Raw genomic sequence first — 15,529 nt, 5'->3', positions numbered from 1 at the left:
ACTTTTCAATCAGTTAAAAAAGTGATGAAATTTTCTTTAATTTTTAATAAAAATTCCATTTCAAATAATCAATGTTTTAATCCAACTAAAACCGCAATGTCTGTTAATAAATTAATGAAGTTAGTTACGTTTTTAATTTAAGCAATAATTAATCAATTCGATTTTTAATTGAATCAATTAAAAAATTTATTGAAATTTGCTAAGGAAATCAAATAATTTTTTAATCAAGTATTATTTTATGTCCAATTAAAACTGTGATTGATACTATCATTTTTGTAATTGAAGATATTTCAATTAAAAACTTAATTAATGTCGTGTTTGAATCAGAAAAATTTGTTTGTGTGTATTTGCCCATTTTCTACCATCTGACCTAAATCATAAACAACGACTTGTGCCCAATTTAAAGTCGATAGCTTGTTTCGTTAGGAAGTTAAATCGACTCAAAATTTTACCACGACCCACACCCAGAGAAGGAATATGATCACCTCAAACATGTTTTAAGAGCAAAATGTTAGTTTTGACCGGAGAACATGTAACATGTTTTTCGCAACCATGTTATGTTACCGAAAATTATGTACCTGTTTTCGGCAATCACATATATGTTTTCCGAGAAAAGAACATGATTGCGACAAACATGTTACATGTTCTCCGTTCAAAAATAACATTTTGCTCTTAAAACATGTTTGAGGTGATCATATTTCTTCTCTGCGTGCAGTAATGTATATATACTTTATGGGATCGGAGGCAATATTTCGATGTATTACAAACGGATGGGGGTTTAATCCTATGGTGGAAGTTATAACTATTGAAAAATATAGTGATTTACATTATATATCGGCTAGGTTGGCTGATATGTAATGCAAAGTAAAAAAGTTGTTATTTTTGTAAAAAATACGAAAAATCTAGAAGACAAAACTTTTGTTAAAAATCGCAATATTTCGTACTTTTAAGTGTCCATGGTTATAAACAAAAATGACCTATTTCCGGCATCGAATACTCCTCAAGATTGCGTCATGTTAGATTCCCTTTATGGAACTCCTCTCCTCGTAGCCAGCTCATTCAATTTTCGCTCATGGTTGTTCAATCGAAGAAAAACAGCTTTGTGCCATTTTCTTAAATGACGGAGGAGGTTTTTCTCCCCACTTCCTAATTCAGTTTGGGTTGTGTGCGTTTTTTTTTTCTGGCTCTAAGAAATTCCCATTGAATGTCGCCTGGGCGTCATTTAGCTGAGCTTAACTGACGCCGTTATTATCCCACAGCCTTATTTTGTTGTAAATTCAAAACTTCGCCTGTACCCAAGAACTTGGTTATAAAATGGCTCCTTATAGACCCAGGGATCTGGCGTAGTTGAAAAAAATGCACACACATACACACGCACACATACACACCAACAAGCTTACACTACACCATTGTCAAGATAGGAGCTTTCTAAGAAAATTTCGGCAATATTTCATTTTATTTAAAATTTTTGCCGCTTCATTTGACATGAAATTGTAAATGCGTCCGCATAGTCGCATCGTCATTGTGTCCTTCCCCACCCTAAAAAAATACACCCTCAATTCGTGGCAGAGGCTGTTAGTGCAATCCTTAAAACAGCTGTGGCATCATCATCAGTCTCCTTCATCTTGGTTGTGGTGACTGCTGGTGTTAGTTGGATCCTATTCCCTATGTCCTCTGAACGTCCTTTTGGCATACCCTACCTCCTCCATTTCTAATGTGACGTTGTCATAATTTTGTTGTTGTTTTTTTTTGTGTTATAGCCTGCAACGGGTGGATACCCAAAGCCAATCGAAAGGAAGGAAGTGAAGAATTTGATGTTCTGTTGGTGTTGTTGGTTCATTGCAACGCATTTACAAAATTTCTTTAGGAAAGTTTTTTTTTTTCACTGTCCTCCCTCGAATCCTTAATGAGGGACTTTGGCTTAAATTTTTAGACAGACGTTTTCCTCGATGTTCACTTTTTGTTGGAGTTGCAATTTTTCTTTTGCCTTCTTTGGATCGAGTACGAGACACAAAAACGGCTCCACTATTCAACATTGATAAATAGTTTTGTTTTGAACTGTCATGATTATGGGCTGCTTCTGATGTTGCTCTATTGCTGTTGTTTCCAGTGCATTGCAAATGACGAAAAAAGAAGTCGTTTGTGACTATGTGATATAGAATTACGAGGGAAAAAAACAACATAAATTCCATAAACGATGGAGAAGTTTAGTTTGCCCAAAATATCGCCAAGGTTCAGGCTCACTTAGACTATTCAGTCCATTGTGATACCACATTAACTAAAAGTACCTATTACATATGGGCACTTCTAGTTTTAACCGCTGAACCTTCTCGATTATTTTTCTTCGCTGTACCAACCAGATTGTTCCAAAAACATTAGCAGACTGCTTAAGTTAACGTTTTCCAGATCCGCCAGTAATCTGAAGGTATATGCTCCTAAAAGTTGCTTGCGCCTTACACAAAATGCAGGACACTCACACAAGAGGTGTTTAATTGATTCCTTTTCCTCCGCATCATGACAGCTCATACAATAGTCATTATACTTCGCGCCAATAGTTATGAAAAATGGCCTATCAGGCAGCGACCCGTTATAGCAGATATCAGGAGTGATATCTGACGTCTCCAGAACATTAGCATATCTAGTGTGCGGTTTAAGTTGAAATTGGGCCATATTTGCTTGGTGTCGTTACAACCCTTGCAATTCTCCCAACGAACATTTGCCATCATAACAGCCTTATCACGCAGTATGAGCTTGGGCATACCAACAAATTCTAGTTTCCATGGAATATGTAAGGTAGTCCCTAGCCTTGCCAACTCACCCGCTTCGCAGTTCCCCGGTATGTTCCTATGGCCAGGCACCCATATTAGGTGAATATTGTACTGCTCAGCCATCTCATTGAGAGATTTGCGGCAGTCGATGGCCGTTTTCGAGTTAAGGAACACAGAGTCCAAGGATTTTATTGCAGATTGACTGTCTGAGTATATATTAATGCCCACATTTTTTGGAACATTACTTCTCAGCCAATTCGCCACCTCTCTTATTGCTAATATTTCAGCCTGAAAAACACTACAGTGATTAGGTAATCTTTTCGCTATTCGAAGTTCCAGATCATTAGAATATACTCCGAACCCCACTTGTCCATCCAATTTGGAGCCATCAGTGTAGAAATCTATATATTCTTTATTCCCCGGGGTCTGTGTGCACCACGCATCACTGTTGGGGATTAGAGTCTCCAACTTTTTGTCGAAAAGTGGACTCGCCAAAGTGTAATCCACTACGTTAAGCACATCTGGCATTATTTTGAGGACCGAACTGTGACTGTAACGCCAAGAAATAATTGTTATAGACCCATTTTAGTATACCGATCGGCTTAGAATTAAATTCTGAGTCGATTTAGCGATGTCCGTCTGTCTGTCTGTCTGTCTGTCCGTCCGTCCGTCTGTCTGTATATGTAATTTTGTGCACAAAGTACAGGTCGCAGTTTAAGTCCGATCGTCCTCAAATTTGACATAACGTCTTTCTTCGGGTAGAAGACAATCGCTATTGATTTTGGAAAAAATCGGTTCAGATTTAGATATAGCTGCCATATATAGTTATCACCGAATTGAGCATAATTCACGTATTTATGAACCGACGTTCTTCAAATTTTGTACATCTGAATGTTTTGTCAGTCCCGTAATAACTGCCAAATATCAGCTAAATCGGTTCAGATTTAGATATAGCTCCCATACATATCTTTCGCCGATTTTGACTTATATGGCCCCAAAAGCCAGAGTTTTGCCCTGATTTGCTTCAAATTTTGCACAACAATAACGTTTAATAGTATCGTTAAGTGTGCTTTATTTGGTTAAAATCGGTTCAGATTTAGATATAGCTCCCATATATATCATTCGCCCGATTTGGACTAATATACCCACAAAGGCAAAAGTACTACTCTGATTTACGTGAAATTTTGCAGAGGGAGTAGAATTGAACTTGAAACTTTGCACAGGCAGTAGAATTAAGGTTCTGCATATGCGTGTTTATTTTGGTTAAAATCGGTTCAGATTTTGATATAGCTCCCATATATATCTTTCGCCCGATTTTCCGTCATATGACCACAGAGGTCAAAGTTGTTATCCGATTTAAGTGAAAATTTTCACAGGGAGTAGATTCAACATAGTAACTATGCATGTGAAATTTGATTGCAATCGGTTCAGATTTCGATATAGATTCCATATATATATGTTTTCCTATTTAGGCAAAACTGGCCGAAATACCTATATTTTCCTTATCAAATCGCCACTGCTAAGTCGAAAACTTATCAAAATGACTCAAATTTTCCTAATACTCTATTACACATCTATCGACCGATAAATCATAAATACACTTTTGCGAAGTTGCCTCAAAATTGGATCATATTTAAATGTTTCCTATATTTTTTTACTAACATTGTGTTCCACCTCAGCGCATTAGCCGACTTAAATGTAAAATCTATAAGTATTGCAGAACTCTGTACAGATCTGCTCAGATATACAGAATATATGTGTATGGATTCATATAGCATCCAATGCATTGGACGGATTTGATATGGTATCGAAAATGTGGACTTACAAAGTGGTGAAGGGTATAATATAGTCGGCACCGCCCGACTTTAGACTTTCCTTACATGTTTTTACAATCATTGTGTTTCATCCCAGGGCGTTAGCCGATTTAAATTTTAATTCTAGAGGTTTTGTAGAAGTACAAAAAATTGTTTCCATTAAAAGTATTTGTATGTGGAAATGCAAACTTTTCTATAGCTCCCAGCAAATTTTAAGTAGATGGTAACACAAATGTTTGTCTACATAGTGGTGAAGGGTATAATATAGTCGGCTCCGCCCGACTTTAGACTTTACTTACTTGTTTCCTATTGCCATGAGTACAAAGCTACAGTTGCTTTTCTCGCCCTTTCCTAAATATTAAGCTTAAAGTTCAGCTTCCTGTCCAAAATAACGCCACGGTACACACACTCACCAAAGGGAATTTTAATACCCCCTAAGGAAATAGGCCTAACCGTGGGAGTTTTGCGATCTTTGCAGTACATGACTAATTCTGTCTTTGCAGGATTTACCCCAAGACCATTGTCTTTCGCCAATTTCGCAGTCATCCGGAGGGCCCTCTGAATAATATCTCTGATTGTGGATGGGAATTTTCCCCTGACTGCCACAGCCACATCATCTGCGTATGCCACCACTTTTATCCTTTCTTTTTCTAGAGTAACCAGAAGGTTATTTATAGCAACATTCCAAAGAAGAGGTGATAGAACTCCTCTGTTCACATACCTTTGTATGTTTGCTTGCCCTAGTGTGGCTGAAATACGTCTCTTTATTAGAAGTTCGTCCAATAGCCTAAGTATGCATGGATCAACATTCAGAGTTGTCAGTCCATTTAATATGGAGCTCGGATGGACATTATTGAACGCCCCTTCGATGTCTAGAAACGCCACGATTGTGTATTCTTTGACAGATAGTGAGCTTTCAATAAAGCTGACTAGTTCATGTAGTGCGGTCTCAGTAGACTGCCCTTCGAGTATGCATGCTGTCGTTTCGAGAACAAACTTGAATCGATGCTAGTTCTAAGATAAATATCTATCATCCTCTCCAGAGTCTTAAGTAGGAATTAGGATAAGCTGATTGATCGGAAATCCTTCGCCCTCGAGTGAGAGGCTTTTCCCGCTTTAGGTATGAAAACGACTTTTGTTTCCCTCCAGGAAGATGTGTATCCACTAGTACCTCCACATTAGCTAACGTTGGTTGTTTAAGGCCCCTTATGGCATATCAGCATCATTTTGGGAAGTTCTTCACACAAAAAAATAAAATATGAATTTGTACATAAATATGTACATTTTTGAAAATTTATGGACTCTTTCATGAAATAGATGTACGTTTACGTAATTTTTTATTTTTGTAAATACTTATTATTAAATTTAAAAAATTTTAATAATGTGCATGTATTCTTTCATAAAATTAATTAAACTTTACATAATATATCCAAAAATACTGGTTTTCTCTAAGCATGAGAGAGGCACAATATAGAGTTACTCTCATACACAGAAAAAATATCACCAAAATATTTCCAATTAAAAAGTTAATTGAAGTTGAAAATTTTTTCAATTAATAAATTAATTGATACAATTAACTTTTTAATCATGATAGAAACATTAAGTTAATTAAGTCAATGATTGAAATTTTTAAAATGTTTAATTAAAAAATTAATTGATACAATTAACTTTTTAATCAAATTCGGAAGACTAATTCAGTTAAAAAATTGCTGATGTTTTTTTTTACTTTTTTAATTAAAAATGTATTTCAAATAATAATTTGTTAATCCAAATAAAAACTCTAAGCCAATCTAACTAAGTAATTAAAAATAGTTACCTTTTTAATTAATAAATTAATTGCGTTTTGCAATCAACATCAATTAAATTTTTAATTGAATCAATTAATAAATTAATTGAATTTTGCTGAAAAAATCAAATAATTTTTTAATCAAGAATTTTTTCTATGCCCAATTAAAACTGTGATTGATACTATCATTTTCGTGATTGAAGACATTTCAATTAAATAATTAATTGGATCAATTAATTTGGTGATTGAATCAGAGAAAAAATTTGTTGTGTGTATGTATACAATGCAAGCATTTAATACAAGACAAACATAACGTTTTTGAAGGCAACGCGTGGCTTTTCTGTGTTTGGTTTTTTCAGTTCAGTTTGAGTCGCCGTTGGGATTCGAAGATTATTTATTGCTGAAAAAGGTTGATTTTATTAATTAACTGGAAGCATTGGTCCTCATATTTCAATGCGGTTTTTAATACACGAGTTCATATATTTTGACCAATTATGCAGGCATTAAGAATTAGGGGAAAATCGAAAAGAAACAAGTGAGTAAAGTAGAAAGTCAGTCGAGGCCGACTATATCATACCCTAAACCACCCCTACTGAATTGGTATAGGTTTTGGAGAACATAACATACATGTTTCTGGGTGTCTTGTCACAATCTGAGCAGAAATGTCTAATGTTAGGAGCTATAGTTTATTTTGCACCAAAAGAGTTAGTATGTATTAGTATATATGGGACCTATATCTAAATCTGAACCAATTTGTATAATATTTTGCTTGTTTGATTAATACCACAAAAGGTTACGTTGTCCAAAATTTGAGTAAGATCAGTTAAGAAATGAGGCCTGTATGGTCCAACATAAGGTTATTAGGGCGAATTTTTCAAAATCGGGTCATACATATATGGGAGCTATATCTACATCTGAACCGATTTCGATGAAATTTTGCGCATATAGTTAGTATTATAGAGGGCTAGATCTAGCCAACTTTTAGTAAGATCGGTTAATAAATAAGGGTTCTAGGCCAAATTTGGGAAAATCGGGCTATATATATGGGAGCTATATCTAAATTTGAACCGATTTCAATGATTTTTTGCACATATAGTTAATGCTATAGAAGACTACATTTAGCCAAATTTGAGTAAGATCGGTTGATAAATAAGGGTTTTATGGCCAAATTTAGAAAAATCGGGCGGTACATATATGGGAGCTATAGCTAAATCTGAACCGATTTCGATGATTTTTTGCACATATAGTTAGTGCTATAGAAGACTACATTTAGCCAAATTTGAGTAAGATTGGTTGATAAATAAGGGTTTTATGACCTAATTTAGCAAAATCGGGCGCTATATCTATGGGAGCTATATCCAAATCTGAACCGATTTCGATGAAATTTTGCAGACTTAAAGGGTGATGCAGAAGATTATTTTGTGCTAAATTTGATGACGATGGGTTAGTAAAAAAGTGCAACGTGACCCCATTTGTCGAAATCGGGCGATACATATATATGGGAGCTATATCTAAATTTGATCCGATTTCTTCCAAACTCAATAGCATTCGTCCTTGTGCCCAAAAAACTCCCTGTACCAAATTTCATTAATAATTGCGACCGGAATCCTGTGAACAACAAATACATGGACAGACGGACGGACGGACGGACACCAAGCGCTAGATCGACCCAGGAGGTGATTCTGAGTCGATCGGTATATATTTTATGGGGTCTAAAATCAGTATTTCTGGTAGGCACATTTTTTGGCCGATCAAACTTATTATACCCTAATCACTATGTGGTTTAGGGTATAAAAACAGTGAACCCACCAGGAGAAAAATTTTGGTTAATTAAAAAGCAATAACTAAACTGTATTACACAAGCCGACGTCACGCTGTTATCACAAAAATAGTAAATATTAAAATTCAAGCATATTTTTTTTACTTAAAAAAATTTAGGTGAAACGCGAAAATTGCAAAAATATCTTTAGAGCCACACGAAATTCAAGATGGGTGCATTTGTGGTAAAATTTGCAAATTTTAAAAAATTCTAAACTTTTTTTTTGGGAGATACGAATTTAGTAAAGCTTTTGTGTAGAATGTTTTACCGTTCTTTAGTTAATTTAACTAACGTATGAAAAAAACTTATTGAAGACATTAAAACGTTCTCTAAATATAAAAATTCCATAAAGTAATATAGAGTTAATTGGCTGTAGTGCCTTAGAGTTTTCACTTTTTTTTGAGTGTATTTGCATGTCATAATCTCAAAAAATTACATAGTTAAACTAACGCTAAATTTTAAACTAAAACTAAATTTTAATTTATTTTTATTGCAAAATACAATTTTGTAGTTAATTAATAAAATTATTTTTGACGAAATTTTCTACAGTCTAATGAAATTTTCCTCTTTTTAAGTATGTCTCAATCATTTTATGAACTAATCTTGGGTATAAAGTTTAATGACTGTACTCGTTAGAAAATATTTAAATAGTTGTCGACAAATTGAAGAAAATTTATTGGACACATTTAATTTTTTTTCACTTGTTAAAGAAAATTTCGAAGTTTCAAGGAAAATTTGTAGTTAAAAATTGCAAAAATGTCTTTAGTACCATACGAAGTTCATGATGGGCTCATTACTGGTAAAATTTACAAATTAAATATAAGAAATTCTGAACCATTTTGTGGAAGACACTAATTTCGTACATCTTTATGGTTCATTTGTGTATAATTTTCCTCCTTTTTTGAATTTTGTGTTCAAATTTGAGAAGTTCATCTTCCCCTTTTATCCTGTTTTGAAAATAATGGGCCCCTTTCCCTCGTATGAAATTAATTTGTACTTTCAACTTTCTCGGGAGTTTACTTTTATGTCTTGAAATTCCAGTACTTCACCGTTTTTTCACCTATCTTGGAACTTAGCAAAAAATCTTAAATTCCTTTTAGTTGCTGCTTGCGTTTTTGCGTCTTTTAAGCCATACGCCTCTAATACACGTATCAATGTCATGAGTGTAATTTCCATTTCTTTACTGTGACAAGCTTCCAAGATTAACGTCTTTGCATTTTCCATTTCGATTCAGAGATTTCATAATGGCCTTGAGTCACAGAATCAAATGTAATTTTCTGAATATTTCCCCATTTCAAAATTCCATCGAATGTAATATTGCGTGTCCACAATGAAGAGGAAAATTCTATCGCAAATTATCCAAAACCATGTCCAAACATTTCAAACATTCCTCTTTCTGGTTTACGTTTTGCTAAAGGCCATAAGAGTACATGCATACAAACGCACACACACACGCACGTACCGGAGGACAACTCTGGGACATGTGTATGGCATGCATACAAGCAAGCAAGCAGGCAGGCAGGCAGCAGGCAGCAAACGCATCATCTAGGTCCAGATGGATGCTGACCACAAGCAGCCAGCAAACTGTAGACCTACATTCACACACACACACAGCGCAGTTACTACGTAACCATGTACCTCACTTGGCCATTTGGTCAGCATAAATAATTGGAAGAGAAACGCGTTAAGTTTTCAGAATTTATGTGAGTTTTGACCATATATTTTTCCAATTAAATATTACATTAGATCATGCAGCTCAGCTTAGCTCAAGATGGCTTAGCGTAACATAGCCACCGCAACCGGCGTAAACATTACAGCCAGTTTGTTCTCTCTTTAAAACGCTCGATTCGATGTCAAGTGATGGCGGCCTCTTTCTGCAGATGTCAGCCTCCAAGGAACAATAAACATTTTCCTATACCACGCAACAGGGCGAATGCCAAGACATGGGAGACCCACTACAACCCACTCTTCACTTACCAATAAACATTGCTGCTGCTACTCCAAACCCAAATGGATTGCTGGACAAGCTGCCTGCTGATGCATTTCTGTGGCTTTCTGTAGTGATAAATGTCATCGCACGCCGTGTATGCCGCTTATGCAACGCATAAAACGCACCGTCCAACTCCAAAATAGCACAACGTACCGACAATTGACATCTTTCAATTAAGAAAAGACGTATGAGACGACATATGCGACGACGAATGGGGAAATACTCGATTCATATGCAAAATAGAAATCATTGCCTGGAATACCCTACAATACTATGCAAAACAAACAACCAGTGGAGAAAACAAAAAAAAAAAAACAAGCTAGGGAATGCCTTTTAAAATCTCAAGCAAGATAGTTGAGTAGAAAACAAACGCAGGTCCATAACGACATAACTTGGATCTACAAGGCTTTCAAAGAAATTTGATGAAAAATGTTCATTTGATGATTTTCTCGTGATGGTAATACGTTACGAGAAGGTGTCGTAACGAATTACCATCACGGTTGCCACTGTTGGTTCTACCAAAAATGGTAGATTTTTACTGTATAAAAATAAATTTTGACAAAATTTTCTACAGAAAAAAATTTTTAGAAAATTTTCTATAAAAAAAATCTGAACCGATTTCAATCAAATTTGGCACACTTGACTATACTGCTAATTGTATTCCTAGTGCAAAATTTCAACCAAATTGGGGCAAAACTCTGGCTTCTAGGAACATATTAGTCCATATCGGGCGAAAGATATATATGGGAGCTTTATTTAAATCTGAACCGATTTCAATCAAATTTGGCACAAATGACTATACTACTAATTGTACTCCTAGTGCAAAATTTGAACCAAATTGAACCAAAACTCTGGCTTCTAGGACCATAATAGTCCATATCGGACGAAAAATATATATGGGAGCTATATCTAAATCTGAACCGATTTCAATCAAATTTAGCACACATGACTATACTACTAATTGTACTCCTAGTTTAAAATTTCTACCATTTTGGGCCAAAACTCTGGCTTCTGGGGCCATATAAGTCCACGTCGGGCGAAAGATATATATGAGAGCTATATCTAAATCTGAACCGAGTTCTTCAAAAATCAATAGGGTTCTATTCTGACCCAAAAAAGGAACACGTGCCAAATTTGAAGGCGATTGTACTTATATTGCGACCTAGACTTTGATCACCAAAATGTGTTCACAGACAGACGGACGGACGGACATGGTTATATCGATTCAGGGAACCACCCTGAGCATTATTGCAAAGACACCATATGTCTACCTCGTCTCCTTCATACCCTGTTCCACAGTGTGGCGCAGGGTATGAAAACAATGTTGACAAAATTTTCTATAGAAATAAATGTTTGAAAAAATTTTCTGTAGAAATAAAATTTTGAAAAAAAAATCCTAACAAAATAAAATTTTGACAAAGTTTCCCATAGAAATAACATTTTGACAAATTTTTCTATGGAAATTTTGACAAAATTTTCTATGGAACAATAATTTTGCTAAAATTTTCTACAGAAATAAAATTTTGAAAAAAATTTCTATAGAAATAAGGTTTTGAAAAAAAATTATACAGAACTAACACCTTGAAAAAATTTGAATTAAAATAAATTTTTCCATAGAAATAAATATTTGACAAAATTGTCTATAGAAGAACAATTTTGTAAAATTTTGTCAAAATGTTTTCTATAGAAATTTTTGACAAAATTTTATTTCTATAGAAAATTTACATTTAACTTTTTACATTTTATTTTTGACAAAATTTATTTTCCATAGAAAATTTACATTTAACTTTTTACAGTTTATTTATTAACATTTTATTTCTATGGGAAACTTTGTCAAAATTTGATAGGCATTTTTTCCAAAATGTTCTTCTATAGAACATACTGTAAATTTTTTTCCATAGAAAACTTTGTCAAAACTTTATTTCTTAAGGAAACTTTGTCAAAATTGTATTTCTATAGAAAATTGTATCAAAAGTTTGTTTTAAAGAAAATTTTCTCAATTTTTTTTCTATAGAACATTTTCTCGAAATTGTTTTCTACAAAAAATTTTGTCAAAATTTATTTCTATAGGATATTTTTTTTCAAAATTTTATTTCTAGAAAATTTTTACAAAATTGTTTTTCTATAGACAATTTTATCAAGTATTTATTTCTATGGAAAATTTTATTTCAATTCAAATTTTTTCAAGGTGTTAGATCTGTATAATTTTTTTTCAAACCCTTATTTCTATAAAAAATTTTTTCAAAATTTTATTTCTGTAGAAAATTTTAACAAAATTATTGTTCTATAGAAAATTTTGTCAAAATTTCCATAGAAAAGTTAGTCAAAATGTTATTTCTAAGGAAAACTTTGTCAAAATTTTATTTTATAGGATTTTTTTCAAAACTTTATTTCTACAGAAAATTTTGTCAAACATTTATTTCTATAGAAAATTTTGTCAAAATTGTTTTTTTCTATAGAAAATTGTGTTTTCTATAGAAAATTTTCTAAAATTTTTTTTCTGTAGAAAATTTTGTCAAATTTTTTCTACAGAAAATTTTGTCAAAATTTATTTTTATACAGTAAAAATCTACCATTTTTGGTAGAACCAACTGTGGCAACCGTGATGGTAATTCGTTACGACAACTTCTCGTAACTAATTACCATCACGACAAAATCATCAAAAGAAAATTTTTCTATGCGTTCTATCCATGGATTTCGGCCGTATACTTACACTCATTTGATAAATACTCAAAATTTGTCAACAGTTTTTTTTCATAAAAAATTTGGTTAGCATTTTATTTCTGTAGAAAATCTTGTCAAAAATGTATTTCTATGGAAATATTTCTCACAATTTTTTTTCTATAGAAAATTTTCTCAAAATTTTTTCTATAGAAATTTTTGACAAAATTTTCTATGGAACAATAATTTTGTTAAAATTGTCTACAGAAATAAAATTTTGAAAAAATTTTCTATAGAAATAAGGTTTTGAAAAAAAATTATACAGAACTAACACCTTGAAAAAATTTGAATTAAAATAAATTTTTCCATAGAAATAAATATTTGACAAAATTGTCTATAGAAGAACAATTTTGTAAAAATTTTCTAGAAATAAAATTTTGAAAAAAAAATCCTATAGAAATAAATTTTGACAAAATTTTCCGTAGACAAAATCTGACATCATTTTCTACAGAAAAAAAATTTAGAAAATTTTCTATAGAAAACAAAATTTGGACAAAATTTTCTATAAAAAAAAACAATTTTGACAAAATTTTCTATAGAAATAAATTTATGACAAAATTTTCTGTAGAAATAAAAAAAATCCTATCAAAATAAAATCCTATCAAAATAAAAAATAAAAAATAAAATAAAATTTTGACAAAGAAATAATATTTTGCCGAACTTTTCTATGGAAATTTTGACAAAATTTTCTATAGAACAATAATTTTGTTAAAATTTTCTACAGAAATAAATTTTTTAAAAAATTTTCTATAGAAATAAGGTTTTGAAAAAAAAAAATACAGAACTAATTTGAATATGAAATAAATAGTTGACAAAATTGTCTATAGAAAAACAATTTTGTAAAAATTTTCTAGAAATAAAATTTTGAAAAAAAACATCCAATAGAAATAAATTTTGACAAAATTTTCTGTAGAAAACAATTTCGAGAAAATTTTCTATAGAAAAAAAATTGAGAAAATTTTCTTTAAAACAAATTTTTGATACAATTTTCTATAGAAATAAAATTTTGACAAAGTTTTCTATAGAAATAAAGTTTTGACAAAGTTTACAGTATTTTCTATAGACATTTTGAAAACGTTTTGGAAAAAATGCCTATCAAATTTTGACAAAGTTTTCCATAGAAATAAAATGTTAATAAATAAAATGTAAAAAGTCAAATGTAAATTTTCTATGGAAATAAAATTTTGTCAAAAATTTCTATAGAAAAAAATTTTGTCAAAAATTTCTATAGAAAAAATTTTGAGAAAATTTTCTATAGAAAAAAAAATTGTGAAAAAATTTTCCATAGAAATACATTTTTGACAAGAGTTTCTACAGAAATAAAATGCTAACCAAATTTTTTATGAAAAAAACTGTTGACAAAATTTTGAGTATTTATCAAATGAGTGTAAGTATACGGCCGAAATCCATGGATAGAACGCATAGAAAATTTTTCTTTTGATGATTTTGTCGTGATGGTAATTAGTTACGAGAAGTTGTCGTAACGAATTACCATCACGGTTGCCACAGTTGGTTATACCAAAAATGGTAGATTTTTACTGTATAAAAATAAATTTTGACAAAATTTTCTGTAGAAAAAATTTGACAAAAATTTCTACAGAAAAAAAATTTTAGAAAATTTTCTATAGAAAACACAATTTTCTATAGAAAAAAACAATTTTGACAAAATTTTCTATAGAAATAAATGTTTGACAAAATTTTCTGTAGAAATAAAGTTTTGAAAAAAATCCTATCAAAATAAAATTTTGACAAATTTTCCCTTAGAAATAACATTTTGACTAACTTTTCTATGGAAATTTTGACAAAATTTTCCATAGAACAATAATTTTGTTAAAATTTTTTACAGAAATAAAATTTTGAAAAAATTTTCTATAGAAATAAGGGTTTGAAAAAAAAATTATACAGATCTAACACCTTGAAAAATTTTGAATTGAAATAAAATTTTCCATAGAAATAAACACTTGATAAAATTGTCTATAGAAAAACAATTTTGTAAAAATTTTCTAGAAATTAAATTTTGAAAAAAAAAATATCCTATAGAAATAAATTTTGACAAAATTTTTTGTAGAAAACAATTTCGAGAAAATTTTCTATAGAAAAAAATTGAGAAAATTTTCTTTAAAACAAACTTTTGAAACAATTTTCTATAGAAATATAATTTTGACAAAGTTTTCTATAGAAATAAAGTTTTGACAAAGTTTTCTATGGAAAAAATTTACAGTATTTTCTATAGAAGAACATTTTGGAAAAAATGCCTATCAAATTTTGACAAAGTTTCCCATAGAAATAAAATGTTAATAAATAAAATGTAAAAAGTTAAATGTAAATTTTCTATGGAAAATAAATTTTGTCAAAAATAAAATGTAAACAGTTAAATGTAAATTTTCTATAGAAATAAAATTTTGTCAAAAATTTCTATAGAAAACATTTTGACAAAATTTTCTATAGAAAAAACAATTTTGAGAAAATTTTCCATAAAAATACATTTTTGACAAGATTTTCTACAGAAATAAAATGCTAACCAAATTTTTTATGAAAAAAAACTGTTGACAAAATTTTGAGTAGAAAGACAATTTTGACAAAATTTTGTGTAGAAATAAGATTTTGAAAAAAAAAATCTATAAAAATAAA

This window comes from Haematobia irritans, chromosome 3 (assembly GCF_050003625.1).
Source record: "Haematobia irritans isolate KBUSLIRL chromosome 3, ASM5000362v1, whole genome shotgun sequence".
NCBI lineage: Eukaryota > Metazoa > Arthropoda > Insecta > Diptera > Muscidae > Haematobia > Haematobia irritans.
Note: the sequence above shows the minus strand (reverse complement) of the source record.